The sequence below is a fragment of the Ornithorhynchus anatinus genome, chromosome X2 (assembly GCF_004115215.2).
Source record: "Ornithorhynchus anatinus isolate Pmale09 chromosome X2, mOrnAna1.pri.v4, whole genome shotgun sequence".
Taxonomy (NCBI): domain Eukaryota; kingdom Metazoa; phylum Chordata; class Mammalia; order Monotremata; family Ornithorhynchidae; genus Ornithorhynchus; species Ornithorhynchus anatinus.
The window spans coordinates 15,179,835-15,205,384 of NC_041750.1; the positions used below are offsets into that span (position 1 = coordinate 15,179,835).

The 25,550-nt window shown below is 43.6% G+C and overlaps 1 protein-coding gene and 1 non-coding gene across 2 annotated transcripts in view; both read right to left on the reverse strand.

Moving 5' to 3' along the window:
- The window catches only part of MAF (MAF bZIP transcription factor), a 280,188-nt gene that overhangs the window by 54,502 nt on the left and 200,136 nt on the right, over positions 1–25,550 (reverse strand).
- Positions 1,545–1,682, reverse strand: LOC114807540. The gene has a single exon (XR_003755599.1). It is a non-coding gene; the product is annotated as a small nucleolar RNA SNORA7 (small nucleolar RNA).

Below are 25,550 nucleotides of genomic sequence, written 5' to 3' on the forward strand. Positions count from 1 at the left end.
CTCCATCACAGTCATGCTGGACTCAATTAGAGTGGCTTTTTCAGACCCCGCCCCAGCAGCCCCTCAACTTTGGTGAAATGATCCACCTTTAGGTTTTTAGCACAAAGTTTGGTAATGAATGTGGTTTTATATTTTTTCAGCCGTAAACAGTAGAAAGCCCCCATAGGCACTTCACTAGACCTTTTATCCATACTCAGGAAAAAGAATTGATTGATTTTGAAGTTAAACGTTGGCATCTGCTGTTATTCAAAATCAGGACCTTGGATACACTTATCCACCATGCTTTCAGCTCTGCGACCAGTGTGCTGCAAATGAAGACAAGCTGTTGTCAAATGAGAAATGCAAAATAGTCAATCTGTTTGTCTGTTTAATGTAACTGGGAACATAAGCTGCTGAAAATGCTACCATTTTGCACTGTCAGATGGGAGACACTCTCCGACAAACGAAAGCCTAATGACCCATTTTACTCTGGCGCTCTGGAGTTCCTCCTAATGGTACTTTCCATATGCACTTCAACATGCTTTTATCTGAAACTGCAAATGGCACTATTTTCTATCTAACACAAGCGTGTAATCTGTGTGTGTGTTTCCTCTAGCACCGTGAAGGAATGCTGATGTTCAAGACGTCTTGAAGCAGTGAGCATACTGCTCCAGCATCTGATGCTCATCTTCTCTTTACACCTGTCATTGTACTGTATTAAAGAGGAAAAAATCAAGTCATTAACCATGATAGATATGATTTTAATAAGTGAGTGTTGCGCCTCACCGGGCAGATAAATAGCGGGTACAAAGATATCTTCAGAGCCCAGCCTTCGATTACGGAATGAAGTTAAAGAAGCCGCTACTCTTCAGAGAAAATGTACAACTTGTAAAGCTACGGTCTCCCAGAATTATGCAAGCTGCCTGCCTTTCCGGAGTTTTCCTTGCTGTGGATGAACACACCATAATTTTGACTTACAATCAGAATCCCCTCCCCACTTTCATATAGCCAGGTGCACGATTTCCTGCCCAATTACACGCAGTTCTCCTATAACAACAGAGAGTTGTTCTTGTTGAATCCCACATTAGGGAAAACTCATCTCATTGCACAGAACATGCCCAGTGCCGCGCGCACGCAAGCAGCCATTTTTTCTGACACCATATTGCACTGTCTCCAGCTCAGCATGAGATATCAGAATGTTGGGTTCTGTTTTGGCCATTGGGTTCTAGTCCAAACATGCAGTGAAAATCTGCAACCTGGCAGGACCGAGTATACTCGATTTTCCAGTTTGCTTTGTAGAGAACCCCAAACACCCTGTCGCCTTACAGATCAGGTTCGCTTGTCCTGTCCTGTCTTATGCCGTCGAGTCGCCTCCGATCCATAGCGACGCCATGGACACAGCTCCCCCAGAACGCCCCACCTCCATCTGCAATTGTTCTGGTACTGTATCCACAGAGTTTTCTTGGTAAAAATCCGGAAGTCGTTTACCATTTCCTCCTTCCGAAACCTGAGTCTCCGCCCTCGACTCTCTCCCATGCTGCTGCTGCCCAGCAGGGTGAATTTTGACTTGTAGCAGATGGCCTTCCACGCGCTACCCACTGCCCAAGTTAGGAATGGAATGGATATGCCTCTGCTTGTCTCTCCCTCCCATAGTCGAGACCGGTAGAGTACTGGAAACTCTCCAGATGCAACCCCGAGAGGTCCGGGTTCACTTAGGCATGTCAAAATATGGTGTGACTGTGCAAAGGGCGAAAAGATTTATGAAATCGTCAAAAATGCCTTTCAAATGAAACATCCTCCCAAGTAATGGCACATGGATGGCTTTTTTTTTTAAGGTATTTGCTAAGACCTTATTATGTGCCAGGCACTGCACTAAGCACTGAGGTAGATACAAGATTATCAGGTTGGACAGAGTCCCTGCCCTGCACAGGGCTCACAGTTTGAATTCCCATTTTATAGATGAAGTAACTGAGGCACAGAGAAGTTACCTGACTTGTCCAAGGTCACGTAGCAGACAGGTGGCAGAACGAGCATTAGGACCCAGGTTCTTCTGACCCCCAGGCCCGTCCCCTATTCACTAAGCCATGCTGTTTCTTCAGTGTAAATAATAATTATGGTATTTGTTATGTGCTTACTATGTGCAGAGCACTGTGCTAAGCCCTCAAAGAGTCAGAAACGTGGAATCAATAGCCCTTTAGATTCAGGACATTTCCAGATTTAGTTGCCAAGGGCCCCAACCAACACTGAAAACTCAATTTTACCCATATGCAAGGTTTACGGGTAGTCGTGTCTGCTCTGCAGAGGCTTTCCTCCACCCTAGGGACCAAATTCTCTCCAGTGAGAAATGTTGGGTCAAACCCTTATAAATAGAAAGGGCCACAGTTTCCATTGTGAAAAAGTCTTATTGGCCCCAAACCGCTCTATGGGAACAAAGATGGAGAGAGTGGAAAGAGGGAGAGGGGTTTCAGCATCAGAATTTTAAGCAACTATATTAGGAGCTGAGTTTGAAATATCAATTCAGTCCCCCAAACCCTGAAAATGCACGTATTCAGTTTCAGAACTAAGAGGAGATTTGCAAGCCTCTGTCCATCGCACAGACACCTTTGGAAAAAAAGTGATTTTTCCACAACAGATCAAAAGTCACCTGAGAAACACTGCTTTGCAGCTGCTAGAATTATAGACGGCCTCTGAATAATGAATAGGGATTTGAGGGAACTACAGGTTGGCTAATGAATTCTAACTCAGAACCGATGGCCCCATCTCCTGTAATTTAAGCAACGTAGACAAAAAAGGTTTCGCACTCTTTCTTTCAAAGAGTGACCTACAGAAACTTGGGTATGGCTAATACCTATCGGTACATGAATGACATCATCCAAGGAAACAAGGTCGTGACATCGTGATCACAGCCTGTGCAAGCTTCCAGGTAACAAAAATTGTCAACAGCATCCTGGGGAAGGTGAGCTGCTTCTATTGGATAAAAGGTCCGAATAGGAATTCTAAGTGCTATCCAAGAGCAGCTGGGAGCAGCAATTTCCCAGCAATCCAGCACATCCCAGGAAGCTCTGAGAAGAGTCTGAGAATCTGCAAATCTACGAGGTGGATTTTGGTCTCTCCATAACTCTCCGAGAATAGAACAGAAAGCCACATCATTGACCACTTAACTTTCTGAGGCCATGTTCAGAAAGTGGCTTGCCAGACCTTTCTGATAGGATACGAAAGTTGGAGAAACACCCTGTACAATGGGACAGGTGTGAGGTCAAAAAATGCTAGAAAACTATTGTCTGGTTTAATGCACTAATTAGAAAAGATGTTGCTTCTGATCCACGAAATCAACTACTGGGCCACGGCTTGTGAGCTCACAAGAATAGTTCCTTACCCCAATAAAAGTATGAGGAATGCCTCAGCACACTACGCAGCCCTTTCATCAAAATGGATTCCCAAATCCAGCTCCCTGGTGTTTTAGGAAACAGCAAATGGAAATCGCATAGTGGGAGAGTGAGTGGAACAGGAACTTCGCCGGTCTGATGATCTCGTATCTGCCCCAGCATTTAGCACAGTGTTTGGCATATAGCAAAAGCCTAACTGCCATCATTGTTATTAATCAATCAACTACTAAAGGCTACTGCCATTTACTTCAAACCAGGACTGAAAGCAGAAATCGGAGCAGACTAGCCCAAGGGCCAATCACCCGAGCCTCCATAGAATCATCTCTTCCGTCAAGCAGCCCTATTTTTGAGTGGTTTTCCTACTCAGGCCAAACTGTAATCCCTTGTCACACTCACTCCCCCACTAGCCATCTTCAGAGAGAGAGCCTCGTACTGAGGCTCTTTCAATACCGGTGGTTCCTGGGAATAATCTGGCTAGGAAATTTGTGCGGCCACTTAATGATTTGGTTATAAAAGCTTTACCCTTCGACGGGAAGGAAATATCCAATAAGTTCGATGATTTATTTTTGCCTTTTCTGAAGACAGTGCTACTGTACCCAAATTAATTTAGAGGAAGTGGATCACACTGTGGTGACGACATTGTGAGGGGTGTTAGAGGGCACGCCTATAACCACTAGGATGGATGTCCAAGAAGCCTCTGAGCATCTTGTTGCCAGGAATGGAGGTAGACTAGTGGGGAGAATGGACCAGTGGTCTCACCCACTCGTGACATGTCTTAGAGTTGCTTTAGAGTAGAAGACCCTACAGGTTTACTTCTACTAAAGTGATATTTCACAGTTCCCAGACTAGCAAAGTGATTAATAATAACTGTGACATCGGTTGAGCACTTTCTATGTGTCAAGATACAAGTTAAATGGGTCAGACACAGACACAGTCCCTTCTCCCACTGGGGGGGGGGGGGGGGCTCAGTCTAAACAGGAGGGAAAACATTTTACAGTTGAGGAAACTGAGACCCAGAGAAGTTTAATGACTTGCCCAAGGTCACAGAGCAGGCACGTGGCAGAGCCAAGATTAGAACCCAGGTCCTCTGACTCCCAGTCCTGAGATCTTCTCACTAAACCACAATGCTTCCCAAATTCAGAAATACTAGATTACTCTGAAACACCTTGAGCCTAATTTCACAGGCCCCTCAGATTTGGGAATTTGGAATGGAAAGACACTTCATCCTTTACCAGTACTACTGTTGGTATTTCCATACCTCCGGTGTGTTTTTCCTCACTCTTTTCTTCTCCTTTGTATCATGGTGACAGGAGAGAGTATAAGGAAAAGAGTCCAGAAGAAAGCAAGCAAAAGGAGAAGGAAGGAAAAGAGTCAAAAGAGCTTCCCATCCAACTGTGAAGCACAAATACAAGATCCCAAAGCAGGGGAAGGAAACAGGCCACAGACATGGTTAAGTACAATCTGTCAGAGAGACATATTTGTTAATGCAATGGGGATGCTTTAGGGGCAGGCCTAGTGGGATGAGGCTCCAGAAATGTTACCCATCTGCCCAGGCCTCTCTGGACTGGAGAATACCGACTGATGCCAAGTGTGAAATCTGCTCCATGCATATTCAGATCATGAGAGGAATTTTACACTAGAAAAATGGACTTCAAAAATTCGGCTTGCCCAGCGTAGGCCCAGCCTCCTTGCTCTAGTTAAAGTGTGTCATTTTGATAGTGGAACATAATATTAATATAGGAATATACTTCATTTTGCTGTATTTTGCTTTCCACCTCTAAAACATGTGGCGAAATCAAATGTGATTACAGGGAAAGGTAAACAAATGCTGGTACAAATCATAAGGGAAAGGGACAGAGTGTATACATAATTTTTCCCCAGCTCTAAATTTGGCCCATAAATTAATTGGTCATCAGCATATTTTGCTAGCAGCAAGTAATTTTGTATGAAGGCTTTTAACACAATACAACTTCACCAGCAAATTGACTGAAATTGAGACATTCGCTCGGCCTGTAGAAGGCATGCAAGCCAAGTCCTGCTTCCAAGAAAATGGATTAAAAACAACTCTGTCAAAGGCTGAGAAAATTGACTAATAATGCAAATATTCCAAGGTTAATAGTCTGGTGACATTACTAAAAGTGACACTCAGGCATAAAGGACATTATCCATCACATTACAGTGGTCAGTTAGCAAAAGGTCTGGATTAATATCGAAACTAAGATGGGCCCTCTGGATCTGGACTTAATGAACAAGGACAATCTTGGTTTACGGAACTCAGAAACACACAAGTGGAGTCTTTCTTCCCACAGATTGGCCCACCCTTTCGGGGATATGGATATGCAAACAGGCCCCACAGAGCAACTGCATTGGGTGGAACAATCTCATACACACTACAGGGGTTAGAAACCATCAAGGGAACCTGCTTAATGAACATGGTAAAGGAAGAAAGAACTACATTAGACAAAAACATCTGCATTTAAGTTTGAGTTCAGTCATACTTTTGCGGTTCACTGTTTCCTGTTCTCTCGTCAGTCTAGAGCGGAGGAAGTTTATATGCTGGGGGGCTCTGCTCTGGTATGAAGTCAAGAGATGAGCCACTCTGACGAACGGCTCTGACAGACTGCGTATAGTACTTGTGGGGGCTCTGTAACACCTACTTCACCCTAAATAATGGCCTCGAAGGTTTCTGGTTAGGAAATGGAATCTATCGCAGTGATTCTATATGTAGTTATCCTTCCTTCTTTGTATTTGAAAAAGGAGCCACTGACAGCGAAATTCACCTGTGAGTGTGTGAGTGTGACTGAAAAGGCCAATGTGCGACCCACAGTCTCAACCACACTCTGCTCCCAAAAAGGCTATACCTTGTTGTGTTGTCCTGGTTGATGTCTGTAGCACCTGACATCGTTTTCACTTTTGTCTCCTCCTCTCTCAATTCTTATGAAGTTTTTGCTCAAAAAACCCCCACTCCCTCTTTGACTGCAGCATGGTACGCTGGGGTATATTTAACAATTGGCACCCAGTTTTCAGCTTGGGTGCAGCACTGTCTGAGGCTTTGTTGAACTGTGCCCACAAAACGCCTCCTCTGCCTGCCTTACTTTTTCAGTTTCCCAGTTTCAGTTCTCTAAAGAATTGTTGGGTATCCTGTTGTCCCTCATTCTCTTCACAAGTCCCACCCAGTGTAGCTGTGTCAAGGGTTAAGCGACTGACAACTTTTCAGAACTTCGTTGCTTGTAATTTGGTCCCGCCATGTGGTGGTGTTGAGCCTGGCCCATCAATGATGCTGATGGAACTGGTCAAGGAGCTGGACGTGGGGGCCCGGTCTCGCAGCCATGAAGATTGGATGACACTACCAGCTCTGTAGACCTGGAGTTTGGTCTGCAATCTGATCCCATGCTGCTTCTGTGTGACAATCTCCCAGAGGATGTCTTGGCCTTTTCTGTTTGGTTTTCTATATCCTAGCCTATTGTATTGTTAGCCTAGGTCAGGGCACTACCTAGGTGAAAGATTTCTGTGACATTACTGTACTTTGTATTGCCAGGATACGTTTTCGTTTGTATGTGTAGCTTCCCTGGTTACATCACACGAGAAGCAGCGTGACCTAGTGGATGGAGCACAGACCTGGGAGACAGAAGGACCTGGGTTTTAATTCCGGCCCCACTACTCATCTGCTGGGTGACCTTGGGCAAGTCATTTCACTTCTCTGTGCCTCAGTCACCTCATCTGTAAAATGGGAATTAAGCCTGGGAGCCCCAGGTGGGACATGGACAATGTCCAACCTGATTATCTCCTATCCACCCCAGTGCTTAGAACAGTGCTGGGCACATATTAAGTGCTTAACAAATGCCATGAAAAAATCACCTCCATTTTCTTTAGACTTCTTGTCAGCCTCTAATGTTTGGCTAATCTGGCAAGGTGATTTACAATCATTTGCATGTATTCTTGGGTGTGTGCATCTAGGATGCATTCATTAACATTCAATAATTCTTGAATGACTGCTTCTAGGATTTTTGATGATGCTCAAAGTCTGTTGAGTTGGAAGAATTTCCCAGAGGTGCAGAAGTGTATTCTCATTGAATAAATTCAACAGGATGGGTCGACTACTCATCTCTAGTAGTTTATAGATGTAGTTATCTTTCCTTCATATTTGAAAAAGAAGCCACTGACAGCAAAATTCACCTGTGAGTGTGTGGGTGTGACTGAAAAGGCCAATGTGCGACCCACAGTCCCAGCCACACTCTGCTCCTAAAAAGGCTATACCTTGTTGTGTTGTCCTGGTTGACGTCTGCAGCACCTGACATCGTTTTCACTTTTGTCTCCTCCTCTCTCAAATCTTATGAAGTTTTTGCTCAAAAGACCATGGGACTGGGAGACAGGAGACATGGGTTCCAATCCCAGGTCCTCCACTTCTTTTCTGGGAGATCTAGGGCAAGTCGCTTGACCTCTCCATGCCTCAGTTTCTTCCCTTGTAAAATGGGGATAAAATACCCATTCTCCCTCCCTCAGCTGGTGAGTGCTGTGTTGGGCAGGGTCTGTGTACGGTATGATCATTCTGTATCTACCCCAGCACTTGACACATACTAAATGCTTAATAAATATCATTATCATTATTACTATATCGACAACAGAGAATAGATCATACAGGGCACCCTCGGCTCTGACCCAGACAACTATGCTGTTCTGAATCAGTCTCAGAACCTTGATAAACTTACTTCTTTGTATTCCAATTAGTTTAAGCTTGCTATGTAAATTTTTTCCTAGTGAACTTCACATTCTCTCAGAATTGGGTGGGGCCATAATATCTACGGGAAATCATAGCTGCAAACACTCTGCTAAAATGAAAATTACTGCCTTAAGCAGTTTATGGTTGGGTTCCAAAGAGTCCTGTCAAATGATTTCAATAGTGAATTGTAATATTATTGAAGTTGGTACCAAGTTCCTCTTGGCAGAAGTAGCTGTTCAGTGGCAGGTGCTGACTGGAGTTACTGCTTTAACTGATTCTGTGAGAGCATTTCTTCTGGAGGTGATAGATTCGATCAATAATTTTAGCAAAATGTGCATGCATACACACAAACACTCTTGCATGCAGACATATGCTTTCTACTCCCTCATTGTTGCCTGAAGGGACTCTTTCAGCTGGATTTTTCCCTTGGGTTTCATTCCTGCCTCTTAGGCACAACATTCTGACACAATACCAGAGCCATATTGGTTCTTTTTGCTTGGTGGGACCCGTACAGCTGTATTGAGAGGGAAAAAAAATAAAAATAGCAAAGAAAAAAACCCAACCAACCAACCAAACAAAAAAACCCCTCAACTCATCCAAATTGCTTTTCTTGTTGCAAAGAGAGGTCTTGTTCATTTTAGAAAATGAGAAGTTATCTAGCCCTGACTTTTGTTACCATAGACTAATGGGTAAAATAATGAACCTCCCGTAGAATTTAAGTTGAAATAAACCTTGCAAGTGTCCTAATCCATTCTTCTAGACAGTGTGAATGTAGGTAATGCGCCTTCTTGGCCTGGAGAATGTGACTCCATTTGAAATTAGAATGTGAACAGTTCCATTACTAATCATACACATGGTACATCCAGCCTAATGTATGTATATGTATACAGGCATGTATGAGGGTAAAATCATGGTTGTATCATGGGGTACATTTTCCTGTAAATTTAAATGCAACTATGATCTGTTCCCGAATGGGCACTGACAAGCAGTTTTGGTCAAAGAGCAAAACTGTCTGCTGCATGACCTTGGGCAAGTCCCTTCATTTCTTTCTGCCTCAGTTACTTCATCTGTAAAATGGGGAGCCCTATGTGGGACAAGGACTGTGTCCAACCTGATTATTTTTTACCTACCCCACTGCTTAGTGCAGTGCCTTGCCCATAGTAAGCAACAAATACCCTTCAAAGAGAGAGAGTGTGTTACTCCTTTTTTGATAGCTATGTGTCATGCTGGTCTACTCTCAGCAGTTCAGGGATCACTCATATACATATATAAATATCATATATATGCTCTCTTTCATTCATTTTCAAAGATAATGCTGCTGATGGCAAGTTACTTTCCATGTCTGCATATATATGTGTGCATGAGTGTTGAAAAAACCAATGCATGACTGAGGAGGTATCACATGACATTTTTTTTTTGTCCTTAAGGAGAGATCCTTGCTTCAATAACGCATTTGTTCCCTGCAGAGCATGTCTCCTTTTCCAAGCCTGACTCTTGGAATCCCAACTTCATTAAGTAGGGAAGGAGCATGGCCTAGTGGATAGAGCACGGGCCTGGTAGTCAGAAGGACCTGGGTTCTAATCCAGGCTCTGCCCCTTGTCTGCTATGTAAAATGGGGATTAAGACTGTGAGCCCTATTCGGGACAGGGACTGTGTCCAACCTGATTAGCTTATCTACTCCATTGCTTAGAACAGTGCTTGACACATAGTGCGTGCTTAACAAAAACCATGAATATTATTATTATTTGCTTGATTTGAGCAACCTCTCTCTCTCTCTCTTCCCCTGTAGACAGAAGTTCCTGTGGGTTGGACATCTACTAACTCTGTTGTACTGTATTTTCCCAAGTGCTTAGTACCGTGCTCTGCACAAAGTAAGCACTCAATAAATACTATTGAATGAATGAATGAATTGACTGATTCTAATTGCCATCTGCAGGCTAGTCAGTCTGCTGAGATGGTCTTCCAACAACCCACTGATGCTTTATTTTATTTCAGACTGTGCCTCATTATGCCTTTAAATAATTTATTCTGCCCCCTCAGGTACGTATGCCCCCTTTGAGTTCACCATACAGCCCCGTATCATACTTGGGTGTACTGATGTAGCCCATTTTTCTCACTTGCCCCACCTATGAAGCTGTGTTGCTCTGAGCACTACTTCAATGCTAGTAATAATAATATTGGTATTTGTTAAGTGCTTACTATGTGCAGAGCACTGTTCTAAGCACTGGGCTAGATACAAGGTCATCAGGTTGTCCCACGTGAGGCTCACAGTCTTCATCCCCATTTTGCAGATGAGGTAATTGAGGCACAGAGAAGTTAAGTGACTTGCCCACAGTCACACAGCTGACAAGTGGTAGAGCCGGGATTCGAACCCATGACCTCTGACTCCCAAGGCCGGGCTCTTGCCCCTGAGTCACGCTGCTTCTCTAACGAGCTAGTGAGCTGGATGCATTCCAAGACTTCGCTGGCATCCAGGCCAATATTCTGTCTTCAATAGTGGGACCAAGATGCTTGGAGGATCTATGTGATGAGTGACCTTCTAGACATCTCTTCTCATGGCTCAGGATGGAACATCCAACGGCCCTAACTTTCTCTCTAGTAACTCATCTTGGGGCATTTGAACATGAATCCATCCAAATATTCTTGAACCTACTGATATTTACTGCCTGCTCAAATTCCTCAAGGAATGAATCCCATATGTACCATTCACTGAGTGAAGAAGTGTTTCCTCTTGTTAGATTTAACCGTCCCACATTCAAGCTCCATTGGATTTCTCCTCATCCTAACCTTGGGGAAAATAACACTTATTTTGGTTCTGTCCAATTCCCTTCACCACTGTATAAATTTCAAACATGTCCCCTATCAGCCAATGTCTTTTCACACCGAGGAGTTTTAATCCTACCAACACTACCTGGTGGGTTTTTTTTTTTAATTACCATTAAAGCCCAATAAAGTAGTATGATAAATGAAATGGGGCCTTATTTTCCATTTTTATTGCCCCTTATATTTAAAGAGAGTGTAAGTGCTGGTAATAAACTGCAGCAATAAGTCCAAGGAGTTGGATTGAACTGATCAGTTAGACGCCATATTTATCAATCAACGGTACTTGTGAGTGCCTATTCATTCACTCATTCAATCGTATTCACTGAGAGCTTACTGTGTGCAGAGCACTGTACTAAGCGATTGGAATGTACAGTTCGGCAACAGGTAGAGACAATCCTTGCCCAACAGCCGGCTCACCGTCTAAAACAGGGAGTCAGGCAGCAAAACAAAACAAGTATGTGCAGAGCGCTGTATTAAGCGCTTGGGAGAGTACGAGAGAGTGAGTAGACCTGATCCCAGCCCTCGAGGAGCTTTAATGCGGCAAGGGAGCCAGGAGGATATGACATTATTTAAAATGGAGGCAAAAGATCCAAAATGGGGTATAATGAGAGAGTGCACAGCCGGATAAGTAAATAAGTGCTTCAGTAATAGAGTATGCAAGTTGATATACTACAACGAGTATACCTACAAGTGCATAAGTGTTCAAGTGGTAGTTTGGATGATATGTTCCTGCAAGCAAATCTTTCAAACATAACTTGTCTACCAAATCTGTTATGATGTACTCTCTCAAGTGCTTAGTACAGTGCTCTGCACACAGAAAGCGCTCAATAAATGCCATTGATTGATTGAAATACCACAAACCCTGATATTTACTAATGAAGTGCTCACGTACTACTGGGCACATTGGACCAAAAGAGGGGACTTGTCTATCTTAATAAGGAAATACATTTCCCATGAAAATTATTTAGCATAAATCCATGTTAAAACCATCTTTTCAAATGATTCACCATGAAGGAAAGCAGTGTTGCCCAGTGGAAAGAGCACAGGACTGGGAGCTAGAAAACCTGAGTTTTAATAGCAGATCTGCTACACACTTGCTGTGTGACTTAGGCAAGTCGCTGAACTTCTCGGTGCCTCAGTTCCTTCATCTGCAAAATGGGAATTCAAGACTTGTTCTCCCTCCTGCTTAGACTGTGAGCCCCATGTGGGACCTGATTACCTTGTATCTACCCCAGTGCTTAGTTCAGTGCTTGGCACATAGTGAGCACATAACAGATACTACTATTACTATTATTAATAATAATAACAATGATTATCATTACATGGGAATCAGAGAAAGAACTATGTAGCTGTGGGAATCAGAGAAAGAACATTTCAGGTTCTTAATGCTTACACTTGGATGACAAACTATAATATTTTCTTTAACCTGACTTGGAAATGATGAGAGTCTAAAGGCGATAAAAAGCAGGGCCACTGTCATAAAGTCAACTGAGCACCTAGGCAGTCAGTGAGTTTACAGACTAGTGGAGGAGACAAACAGACACACTGATGAAACAATAGCCGCAAGGGACGTCGGTCTGTTCAGTCGCAGTTGCAAGCGTGGATGGGACTTTACCGTCAGTACTGTATTCTTCAAAAAAGGATGGCTGTACATGTACATACACAAACATAGAGAGTGTTAGAAGAGCTCAAGAGCTACTTAATAATCTGGGTGGGTAAAGAAATTGACGGTAAATAGAGGCCCATAATTACCATGGGGGCTGGGGAATGGCATAGCTGGCATAACTGCAAATGCCTCCTTGACGAGGTGGCTTCCTAAATGGTTTCAAAATCAGCATATATGCCAAAATCAAAGTTCAAAAGTATCTAAATTTCACAAATCATTTGCAGGGGAAGAGCGTTTAGCGTAGCACTTTCTGTTTAAAAATCTTGTGTGAACTAGGAAAAATACCTCATTTAATCTGGGTGAAGGATCAACCCTTTATACTCATGGGCCTTAACTCAGAAGATTATTTGGTAACACAATATGCAGTCTAAGAATCTATATTTGGGAAGATTCTGAACTGTGCCCCTGCCCACCTCCTGTAGCTGTCTGTCTTTTCCTGTGCTTTCTGAATATGCATTCTCTTGTGTCCACATTCAAACCCTATGAATTACTAAACCATAGAGAAAGTAACATTGGCTAATTAAGATGAACTTTAAGGTTTAGAACCTAATGAATATGATCTTTAAGTAAAACAATTTCTAATTGAAGTAAACTTTAAAACTTCTATGGATCAATGCTTTAGGTTTTTGGTTAAAAAATAAAAGTAAAATGCTTCCTTAAAAGTTGCAGGTTAAAAGCTAAGATATTAGCAAACTTTCAGGAATCTTACCGCCTAGTGCAACTGCAAGTCAGGAAGATAAATTCCAGTTTTTTCTTTATGCTGAGGAAGCCCAAGAGGGCTATAAGTCTGGGGAATCAATGAAGTGTTTTTAAACTCTTCCACAAACTCAGAGATGTCTGGATGTCATAATGTTCCACTTTTTCCTGAAAATATTCACTTCTTTTACTCCAAGACCTTGTCAAAATGTGATGTCAGCCAAAGAAGATTTTGAGAAAAAAACCTCTTTAGCAATTTATCAGAGCTTCAGTGTGCACTCATATTGGAAATGCGATTGTTTGGAAGGCAGAGCATCGCTAGAGGCAACTGTGGTTCATTAGTAATGCTATTTTACGAGAATGTTGCTAAGATTTACCTCACCTAAATAACAGGACAGAGTGCTGTTCAGCTGCACCCCAGCCCTCCTGTATTTGCGTGTCAGAGTTAGAATGGATGAAGCAGTGTGGACTAGTGAAAAGAGCACGGGCCTGGGAGTCGGAGGACCCGGGATCTAATTCTGGCTCTGCCACTTGTCAGCTGGGTGACCTTGGGCAATCTCTGGACCTCAGTTTCCTCATCTGTAAAATGGGGATTAAGACTGTGAGCCCCTGCTGGAACATGAACTGTGTCCATCCTGATTAGCTCGTATCTTCCCCTGTGCTTAGTACAGTGCCTGGGATATATGAAGCACTTAACAAACTCCACAGAACAAAAAGGAAGGTGTCAAAGGAGAACAACAGGCCAACCAATACACACATCCTAGAAAAGCAGGCGACTGTGTGTTCCCTTACTGGGAACAAAGCTGAGGGGCACATCCTAGCCACACTGAGTCTCTGGGCAGACCTGAGCATCCCCGGGTTTGGACTTTGACTAGGAAAGCACGGTCCTGAAGTCTCCAATGGATCAGAATAACAACCCGATTTAAGTAGTTCATAGTAAACTGTTTAACTCCTCAAGTTCTCCAGCTCTGACCTCTTACCAAATCTACAATCCTGCATGTCCTCCTGTTTCCAGGACATCTCCATGTGGATGCCCCACCGACACCTCAAAATCACAAGTCTAAAACTGAACTTCTCTTCTTCTCTTCTAAACCCAGTCTTCCATTTGCAAAACACTGTCAGTTGCATTTATACTTTTCTTCCTGTTTACACTCTAGATAAACAATTTAAGTCTGCCTGTCTCCTCCTTTACATTATTAGTTCCTCCAGAGCAGGGACCGTGTCTTTTTCTTTTATTTTACTCACTCATGTGCTTAGTACAGTGCTAGGCATCCTCATGGCCCTCAATAAATACTATTAATAATGATAATGATGGTATTTGTTAAGCGCTTACTAGGTGACGAGCACTTTTCTAAGGGCTGAGGTAGATACAGGGTAATCAGGTTGTCCCACGTGAGGTTCACGGTCTTAATCCCCATTTTACAGATGAGGTAACTGAGGCATAGAGAAGTTAAGTGACTTGCCCAAAGTCACACACCTGACAGGTGGCGGGGCCAGATTAGAACCAATGAACCCTGACTCCTAAGCCTGGGCTCTTTCCACTGAGCCATGCTGCTTCTCTATTGTAACGGGAACAAATGAATTGGTGAATGAACCATTTTAGCCCTCCCCTTGCTGTAAGGACTCACTCCCCCACAGCTCACTGCTCTGTTTCAGTTCTGCTGATTCCCAGGAGTTACTGATGGTTAGACAGTTTTATGCTATATACACCCTCTGACACACGGTTCTAGGGTGGTAGTGACTTCTCAATAAACATCTCTATCTCAGCATTACATTTGAGTCTCGTTTCTAGATATGAGTGAAGAGAAATACCACTTACTGGTGCACTGGCTCTAAAATGAAAAACTAGCTGTCTACGATAGGATTTTGCCAGCAGGGAGACTCTTTAAAAGCTGCACTACCATTCTCTCATCTCCAGAAATGTACCTGCCTAAAAGGTGAATTACGGCAAGCTTGTTAGGCAGATCTGATTATCGATGACTAAAGATTTATCATCATAAACAAGTAGTTCCTGGGGGCTTCTTGTAGGATAGGTATATCCTACTGCAGGGATGTTACTTGTGGTCTCATCTGACCATTCTCAGATTTGTGGCCTGCTGGGCACTGGGGTTTAAGACATCAAAAACAGTTTAGGCAGGGCTTGATATGGGAAAGATAAGTGACAAGCTCCAACTGAAAGAGAAAAAGGAAGATGATTGTACAGCTGAACTGCATTATGAAAGGGATGCTGAGAATAAAGTCTGAAATGGACACTATGCCCAATGTTTGCCTAAATGCTAGTGTTTGTCGTTTAACTAAAATAATAGAACACCAAAAGCATTAATCTATACCCTCTGAGCAGCGTGGCTCAGTGGAAAGAACCCAGGCTTGGGAGTCAGAGGTCATGGGTTCTAATCCCGGCTCTGCCGCTTGTCAGCTGTGAGACCTTGGACAAGTCACTTAACTTCTCTGTGCCTCAGTTACCTCATCTGTAAAATGGGAATGAAGACTGTGAACCCTCTGTGGGACAACCTGATTACCTTGTATCTACCCCAGCTTGGCACACAGTAAGCGCTTAACAAATACCAACATTATTATTATTATTGTCATTATAGGGGGATGAGCAACACGGTTCAGAGAATTTTGCCATGCCGTTGGGCGAACCCCATAACACCCAACATCACTTCCTGTAAAGGTCAGTCAGTCAATCGTATTTATTGAGCGCTTACTTTGCGCAAAGCACTGTACTAAGCGCTTAAGGTAAGACCCTCCCAGGCTTCTTCCCCAATCTCATCTCAATCAATCCTGTCCCTCTAGCTTTGCTCTTCTAGAAAGCAGGGGCTGCAAGCCAGGTTAGATGGGAAGGTGAGCAGCACTGAGTATAGCGATAAGAAAAAAAAATTAAGAGAAAAGTCCAAGAGGGCCTGGGGACTGCAGCAGTACGGTGGGTCAATTTGAGGTTGGGTAGGGGAGACAGAAAGCAGCACCAGTGACAGCCAAAATAATGGGAAGAGAGGGACGCATGGTAGCTGGCAAACCGAGGACAAGGGAATGCCAGGCAAAAGTCACTTCATCAGGAAGAGGCATTCAGCAGGATGTGATGGAGTCAGATAGGGAGAGGCAGAAGTAAGAGATAAAGAGGGGAGGAAAACAAAGAGGGAGGAAAGGAGGAAAAATGAGGGTGATGGAGAGCAAGAGACAGAGGCTGACAGAGAGAGAGAGAGCTTCTGCCTGGAGGATTAGGGACTGTGAAAATGATGAGTTTGGTAGCCCAAATGGAGAAGGCATTGCAGTTTTTGATCTGCAGCCAGATTGTTAATGATAGGAAGCCAAAAGGCTACTGAGCTTTGGCATCTAAAAGCAAACAGCCATATTAATAACTTCTAGGACTGGTCTTCGGGCTGAAACAAAATTTAACCAAGTTGAGCAGGCATGTGATTTTTGAGCCTTTCAGTTACTCAACAGCCTTACAACTCTATTAAGTTTTTGGAAGCAAAACTTATTGGAAAGGAGAAGTTTCAAACCAGCATATAATTAAAATGGCACCCAGGGAGGGCTTATCCCATCTAGAGTAACCAAGGTGATCACAATTGGATCAAATGCCAGGCCTCTAGCTTTTGCCAGTTTCTGATTAACCCTGGCTGCAGGTACACGCATTCCATCCGACTTCATGCTTGAGTCATATTAACCCCTTGTTTTCCAGAAGGCCTGGACTCGAAAAAGGAACAACTTGGTTTGCCTTCCCCCCATTGGGATAACTTCTGTTTCATTTCTCTAGGGAAGTATTTTTGTCCTTGTTCCTCCTGGGGAAGTGCCTGGTAGATACGAATTGGTGGCTGGCATAAACATGAGGGCATGTTAGGCTACAGGAAACCATCCTGGCCTCTCTATGCTGCAAGACTGTGCATCTCAGAATGCTCTGACTTTTGAGAACAAAATTTCTCATCCTGGGGTTTGTATGTAGGTAAGTGAAAAGTACACCAAACCTTCTAGAATGTAAATCCTATTATAGACTAATGCTGGACTCTGATTCCAAAGGGAAGATGCTATCTTCACTTCTTCAATCTGTTAGCCTGAGAATCTACTACGGAGAAGCACTAATTGAAGTGAATTGATTAAATTGAATATTTTGATTATTTCATTGTTTTCCTGGGGCCCAGTAGACCTTGAGCCAGAAACTGCAAGGGCCAAATGAGCCATGTTCAAAGGCAGAAATGGGGGATCTCGTTCCACAGTATAGTGACTGAGCCCACACTGGGCATTGCATTGACCCAACTCAGTGATATTTTGCTGGTAGTTCTTGAGGTAGAAAACAAAGTTGTACAGGAGCTCGTTCTCACTAGTACTAACAGATATAGATTGGGGGGGATAAAGTAAGACCTACAGGGTCCTTACAGTGATTTCAGGATCCAAGGAGATGTAAGGAGGGGTGGGAATCAGGGACGTCCACCAAAAGGAGGAAGATCTTAGCAATCTCTGGACACATGGCAGCCAAGACTGAAAGTCAAGACTAATTAAACCTTTTCTATGAAAAAATGGAAAAGCATCCGGACACTCTAAATGCTGAACAGGCCCAGCTGCATATGCAAAAATCTATGACTGGTGTTGGCTGGGGATCAAGATTTTTGAGTGGCCACTGAGGTCGCAGAAGGAACTAGGGAGTCACTCAAACAAACCCATCAACTCCAATTCAAGCAATTTCAAGCAATAGCCTTTTTTTCAATAGTAGGAATGAAAAATCCAATGGTTGACAGGAGAAAGCTCTCCGACCAACACCCACCCCCCTCCACACACACAAGCCCCTCTCAATCCAATGTGGGAGATGGTATTAAATCCTTTAAATGGTTTCCCCTGCTTCAGCAGAGCTGGCCCTCTGTAGCCTCCTCCAGTTCTGAGGAGAAGCTTCTGAAGGTATGGAAAAATTCAAACTGACAGCAATTTGCTGCAGCCCTGATACAGGGGTGGACAAGAGCTAAAACCTCTAAAACTAGTTGACCACTTCCACCATATCTGAGCCCATTTTGATGTGGTTCAAAAATCCTCCATGCAGATGACTTCCTGGGGGCTTCCAGAACACCTCCAGGTGTGGCATCAACAGCCTACCTTAAGCTGAAGTCAGCTTCAGAATCAGAATCCAGAATCCAGAGATTATAAGGGCCTGGGGATTTCCCAGGAGTCACGCTGGAGAGGAATCTGTGAGCCTTAATGAACTAAGCAGCTTACACCATTTAGGAGGAGGGGGTTGGAATGGTTCATAACTGGTTCAGTGACTTGTTGACCAAAGTCGACCTGGAGTTTCTGGTGTTAAGATTGTAGATGGATTCAAGTCTATTTTTGGAAAAAAATTGGAATTTTTCAACAACTCCTGGAACCTATAATCATCAGTTTGTTATTCCCACTAGTGGATGCTAGATAAAGAGAGAAACATTTGGCATACTGTGAAACAATAAAAATCATTCCCCTATTTTCTCAGGTAGAAAATCCAGTTCAAGTCACAAAAACCTAAGTACACTAGTCTGATACGTATGATGTTCCTTTACTTTCTAAGTTTACCAAAAAAAGCAGTATGTGCCCCCAGTAATATGGTTTAGTCCCATAACAAACAAAAATGTCTCATATTTACAACCCACATGGAGACTGAAAAAGGAGTTTAATATGCTACCGTGTGGAATTGATAGTACCTACAATGACATATCATGAAATCTCTGTGGTTGTCACTCTTTTTTGCAAATTTATCATTGGTTAAGTTTGGCAAAGAGAAAACTTTCTTCTAAGAGGTCATCGCTTGAAAGTTTAGAGGTAGTTTATTTTAACAGTGCAACATGTTCCAAAACTGTCTACTTTACCCTAGAAAGTTGTAACTTCCCAAAAGAAGAACACTGAACACGCCAATATGCACTTGAGTAGAGACTAAGAGACTAAAACTGGCCCCAGTAAAGGAATAGCCTGAATTACTTTACCAAAGAGGTAAGGACTAGCCCTGCTGCTCCACTACCTTTCCCGCCTCTGCTTTATGTCTTTTTATAGTTATCACCATCAATACAGCTGTAACTATCTTGCACCAACAACCGAGTTGGTGTCCTGCAACCCGCCTGTCTTCTATATTCATCCTCATAAAGCTCAACTAATAAACTGGTCTTATCATGTGTCTGGTTGAGTCACTTCGAATTTAAGATTAGGAGGACCTTCTTTAAAATCTACACTTTTTAATTCCACTCAGAAATTTTAAGGACCTTTGTGTTTATGGGCAGCGCAAGGATCATTTAACATATTTTGAAGGAAACTGGTCAGTGGGCTTCCTGGAAACACGTGGCCAATCCATATTTATTGAGTACCTATTGTGAGACGCACTCAGCAGCAACAGCTTGGGAGAGCCCAATAAGTGTAAAAGGCCCAACCCCCGATCTCACAGAGATTTCAGTCTAACCAAAAAGCATTCAATATTCTAAACCTACCCTTTGACTCCAAATACGAGTTGTTAAATAGCATAAACATCCCCAAGTGCTCTATTTGCCAACAAACTACGGGATGAGGGCTCTTCTAGCCCAGTGGGCAGGTTCTGCGACTATACTCAGTAAACTGGATTTAATGAATCCTAGTCGAACATGCAAGCGTCAGCCCTGGTCTCTGACACATTGGAACTGTATCTGGTTCCAACCCCAAGTGCGGCAGCTTGTTTCTACACTGCTGTCAGTGCTTAGAAAATGGGCACAGCAGGTGGAGCTGAAAGGGCTGGAGGGAGTTCAACTTGGCGCATCTACTGTGCCCCGCTGACACAAGCCAGCGACTCAACTCAAAGAATGGGGACTTTCTCCCCATTGGAGCCTCTGTAGGTTGCGGGGGTTAGCCTGCAGGGAAAGAGAAAGTGTTCTAGAATTGGCTATTGCCTGGGTGTTTGGGCATAAAAAGCATCTCGAGTCCTTGAATGCCAAATGCAGGCAAAATCTGGACTGCAATCTGACGGAATCAGGGGGCTGTAGGAGGTGTGGACGTCTACAGTGATAGACTCCCATACCCTGTACTGAGTGGCCTGATTGGAGCCTAAGAAAAGCCTCTGTCTATGTGCATTGCCTACTCCCTGCTAGGCTGCAGAAATCTGGATGAGGAAGTTCATGGGCTATTGCAGAGACCAACTAATTCTTTCAGACGGAGCAGACATCCCCAATAAAGCAAAAGAGGGAAACAGAACAGAGAGCCTATCCTGTCCCCTTGGAGCTAATGGGTTCCACAATGGCAGGAACTGGCTTTTGTCTGGTTAAGGCTGCCTAATGAAAGACATCTTTGGAAGAGGCCATTTTGCTCTAAATCTGCACAAAACACTTGTGCTCTAAGCCCACCCCAAATTTGCACAAGACACTTCTGCTCTAAGCCCACCCTCCAAGGACCGAGCTGCCTGGATGTCCAAGATCTTGTCCCTCACTGGACAAGACTAGCCCCCACAGTCTTGCCTGGAAGGTGAAGGATGAGCGTGGCTGAAGCTCTCTCAGGCCAAAATGTATACCCACCCCTCTGGTTCAAATCATGCTGCACAATGGCAGCTTTTCACATTATTTTCACCTTTTTCAGTCCTAGGAGCCTATACGCTCCTAGGGGTGAACAGCCCATTCCTCCGATTGACATTAAGCATCTGGCCTTCCCTGCCCCTTAGTCATGTCCCTCTGTCCCATCACCGCCCTGAGTTGCCTTGGGGCAGGTCCCAGATTCCGGGTCAGTTAGCAGTGAAGGGGAGAAGAGCGAAGGGGGAATCAACCTGGCAGACTAGACATGCCTGCAAGACGGGAGAGGATGAAAAGAAAAATTGCCTCATTTGTGGTCATTGTCCTGAGCTCCTGTTGAGCCCAAACTTGCAATGCTGTTTTGGCTGGGGACTTTCCCTTGGATTTTTTCCCCTTCTTTTGCTCTCTCTCCTCTACTTCCCTCCGTCCCATTTTCCCTCCCTCCCTCTCCCTTCCACCCTTCCAGTTGCAGTGACTACACCCACCCAACTCCTGTTTCAGTGCTGAGCCGCCACAGCAGCTGGCTGGCTCTTAGAGACCAAGGAAGGGCGAAAGGAGTCCGGCGTGGCTCGGCAGATGGACGGATGAGCGATGAAGGAGTGTATAGGCTCCTAGGACTGAAAAAGGTGGAAATAATGTGAAAAGCTGCCCCTGTGCAGCATGATTTGAACCAGAGGGGTGGGTATACATTCTGGCCATTCAACCACGCTCATCCTTCACCCTCTAGGCAAGACTGTGGAGGCTAGTCTTGTACAGTGAGGGACAAGATCTTGGACACCCATGCAGCTCAGTCCTTGGGGAAGAATTAAAAGCTCTGGCAGGATAGATACTGTTCATGGGCCACAGAATGTCTACCGTCATTCTACAAGGTCAGTTATATGGTACTGATTGCGATTGCAACTCTTTTAGGCTTTCCATGCAATAAAATAGCTGCATTCCAAAAACAGAAAGAAAAAATGTGTTTTCAAATGTTTAGTATTTCATTTCTTAAAGAGGACGGGGCACCTGGAACTCTACTAGCAGCCTCAATCAATCATATTTCATTAAGTTCTTACCGTATGCAGGGCACTGGACTAAACACTTGGGAGAGAAAAACATAACAGAGTGGTATATACGTCCCCTGCTTATGGCCCAGAAGACCTCATGCTAGAGTTGTCCATCAGGTGAACTCCTGGGCCAATCAGGAGATATAGCACAGCATGCGGTCTCACAAGATAAATCCATTTCCACGACCTTAACCCAATGAGTTTCACGTCTTTTGACAAAAAGTCCTGGAAGCTAATGTTTAAAATATCACCAGGATCATGAATACAATGTGGAAATCTTCTTAAGGTTGGGTTGAGTAGCAGTCCGTGCACTCTGTACAAAGCCCATGGATCCCGTGGGAGCTGACAAAATAACGTCAATAAACCTCTCAAGCCTCCAGTCGGCTGGTACTTCAATCTCTTCTGCTGCAATTTCAGTTCATATAATAACAATAATAATAATTATTATTATTATGGTATTTGTTAAGCATCTACTATGTGCCAGGCACTCTCCTAAGCCCTGGGGTGGATACAAGCAAATTGCATTGGACTAAGTCCCTGTCCCACATGGGGCTCACAGTCTCAATCCCCATTTTCCAGATGAGGTAACAGGTCCAGAGAAGTGAAGTGACTTTCCGAAGGTCACACAGCAGACAAGTGGCGGAGCCAGGATTAGAACCCATGACCTTCTTACTCCCAGGCCCGGGCTCTATCCACTACACCATTCTGTGAGGAAGTGAAGAGCTCACGCTCATCCCTGTGGATGAGGCCACAAAAATGCCACTGGAGAAGGGATGGCCCTGTGACATCGAGAGTCAGATTGTAGACTTCCCTCTGATACAAAGGACGGCCCTTGCTCTGGCCCCCTCATACCTCTGCTTCAGCAGGGACTTCACTGGGCTAGGACCACCCCTGAACTACTTCCTCCAACTGAGCTGGTCTTTCTCTCCTAGGTCTCACCTCAGACACCGGATATGCTCTGAGTGGCTTAGTTGATTAGCGTTGACAAGATTACAGCCCAAGGTTTTATCAGCAGAACAGAATAGGAACATATGGAATGGATTTGTTCCCAATTGAATGTCTGCAAGTACCTCTATAATCAGAATCATTTGAAATCGACCAAAAATTAGGAGAAAAATATCAGTGAAGGGTGAAAAAGGCCTCCCCAGATCAGTCATACACTATGTGATGATGTGATTAATGTGTTTCTTCCCCTAGCTCAGAGAGAAGGTTTGGAATTAATTGAATAATCAGTGATCTAGGAATGTATTGTCATTTGCTATGTAGCCCAAAATGGGTGAGAAAAATATACATGGTTTAATCTCAATTTATTGCACAATTGTGTTTTTAGTATTCCTGGCCATCTAGATGAATGCAGACAGGCAAACAGTTTAAGCAAAAGAAAATTTTGGTATTGATGAACATGCTAGTTTAACATCTTAGTTGATGTGGATCCATTAATAGTTCTCGTCACCAGAAAGTAGCACTGGTCAAATAAAAAATATTTCAGTTACGTCGACCTTGTGGGCAGGGAACAAGTCTACCAACTCTACCATATTGTATTCTTGCAAGGATTTAGTACAGTACTCTATACACAGTAAATACTCAATAAGCACTCATGAGAAGCAGCATGGCTCAGTGGAAAGAGTGTGGGCTCGAGGTCAGGGATTCTAATCCCGGCTCCACCGCCTGTTAGCTGTGTGACTTTGGGCAAGTCACTTCACTTCTCTGTGCCTGTTTACCTCATTTGGAAAATGGGGATTAAGACTGTGAGCCCCATGTGGGACAATCTGATTACTTTGTATCCCCCCAAGTGCTTAGAACAGTGCTTGGCACATAGTAAGTGCTTAACAAATGTCATTATTATTATTAATAATAAATATGATAAATTGATAAAATTAGTGCAGTCAGTCTGACAACACAGGGATCATGTTCTTGATAAACTCCACCTTAAAGAAAACTCACGCTTACGTTGTGCATACCTTGTCTGCATTTCTTCTGACATTCCAAATGTGTTCTATGCATACAGACTAACACTGTCAGAAGAACAGTCTCTAATTCCCAACATCATTCTATTCCAAAATTCAGTGTCAAAACATATTTTTATTTGAAAAACAAGGAAACAAAAATAAAATCCCCATCTAATTTCAGGGTCTATTAATGCACAGATCTTATTAAATATTATTTCAAGGAGTAGTCAATGATGAAATACCACTTTTGATTGGAGAAGAGAATAAAAGAGGGAAAGAAAGGAAAAGAGCAAGTCAGAGTGGGGAAAAAGAATAAAAGAAGGGGCCAGAAAGACATTAGAAGTTAAAAAAGGCTCAAGCAAGCTCTTGCCAATCCATCTAGCAGTTGATTTCAACAGAGTTCAGCCAGAATTCCGGCAGTGGCATGGAGGCGAACGTGGAAGGATTTTTGAGGACAAACACAAATGCATCATAAATGTTAGCTAATGCCTCCAATTCCTCACCTCTTGTTCTCCTATTTTAATTTTGGAAGACACCCTCCTTCCTGGGTTCTGGGGCGTGTTGCTAGGGGTTCCTGGGATGAAAACCCATTGGATGCAATCGAAAAAGCAAGTCCTGAGGCTTAGACGGACAGCATCTCAGAACAACTCCCGCTGGGATCTGGCCACACTGGTAAACCCATCGTGCAGTCTCCTGACAGGCTGCCAGCCGGGTACAAGGGCCTCACCTAAGGGAGGGTTGTGGGGCACAATTCAGGACATTTTCCCTAGGGCAAAAATATCTAGTCATGCCTTGAGAATAGTGTTGACCTTGCCAGTAGGTAAAAGCAAAGAGGCAACAGCAGTTTGAAGTGAATCCAAGAACTGGCCAGGGTCTCCCAGGATGTATGGAAGAATCAATCGTTCAATCGCATTTACTGAGCGCTTACTATGTGTGGAGCACCAAAATAAGTGCTTGGGAGAATACAATATAACAGATTCGGTAGACCTGGTCACTGTCCACGATGAGTTTACAGTCTAGAGGAGCTGAGAGTCCAGGTCTGCAATTTCAGATTCTCCCTCTGGGGAACTTCGGGGCAGTCTCCTCTTCCTGCCCCTCACCCAGGGTCTTCTGGGTTTTCAATTTGGTCAGAAATATGCTCCTGTTCTATCCTTGAAAACTTCCAGAAAAACGGCAGGCAAGGTAGACATGCACGTCCACTGCACTTATGTACATATCCTTATACTCTGGTGTTTTCCCTATCTGTAATTTATTTTAATACCTGTCTCCACAATTAGACTGGAAGCTCCTTGAGGGCAGGACTTGGGTCTACCAACTCTACTGTATTGTATCGGACTCTCCCAAGGGCTTAATACAGCACTCTGCCCACAGTAAGCACTCAGTAAGTATCACTGATTGACTGATTGATAGATGTGTGCATTATGGGCAGCATTTTCATAGGAACTAGTGATGAAGATATTACAGAAACAAGAATGTAAGCCTAATCAACAGTCCAGGCTATCGGGAATATTCATGGACTACAGCTCTCAGACTTTTACAAGAAAAAATTAAATCATAAAAAATCTACAGAAGAAATGAATTCACAGGTCCGAAATTAACATAATATCAATTTAACTCCACACAGGCGCGGCAAGGAAAAGACGCTTTCCATCTTCAATTCGCTCCACTGTGTCCACTGGCAACACTTATCACGGGTGCAACATAATCGCAGGCAGGCCCACAGATACAGAAAAAAAACCACAGCCCTCCGTCATTCATCAGCAGAGTTCAGTAAATGAGAGTGAGTTTGAGACTTTATGGAATTGTTTTT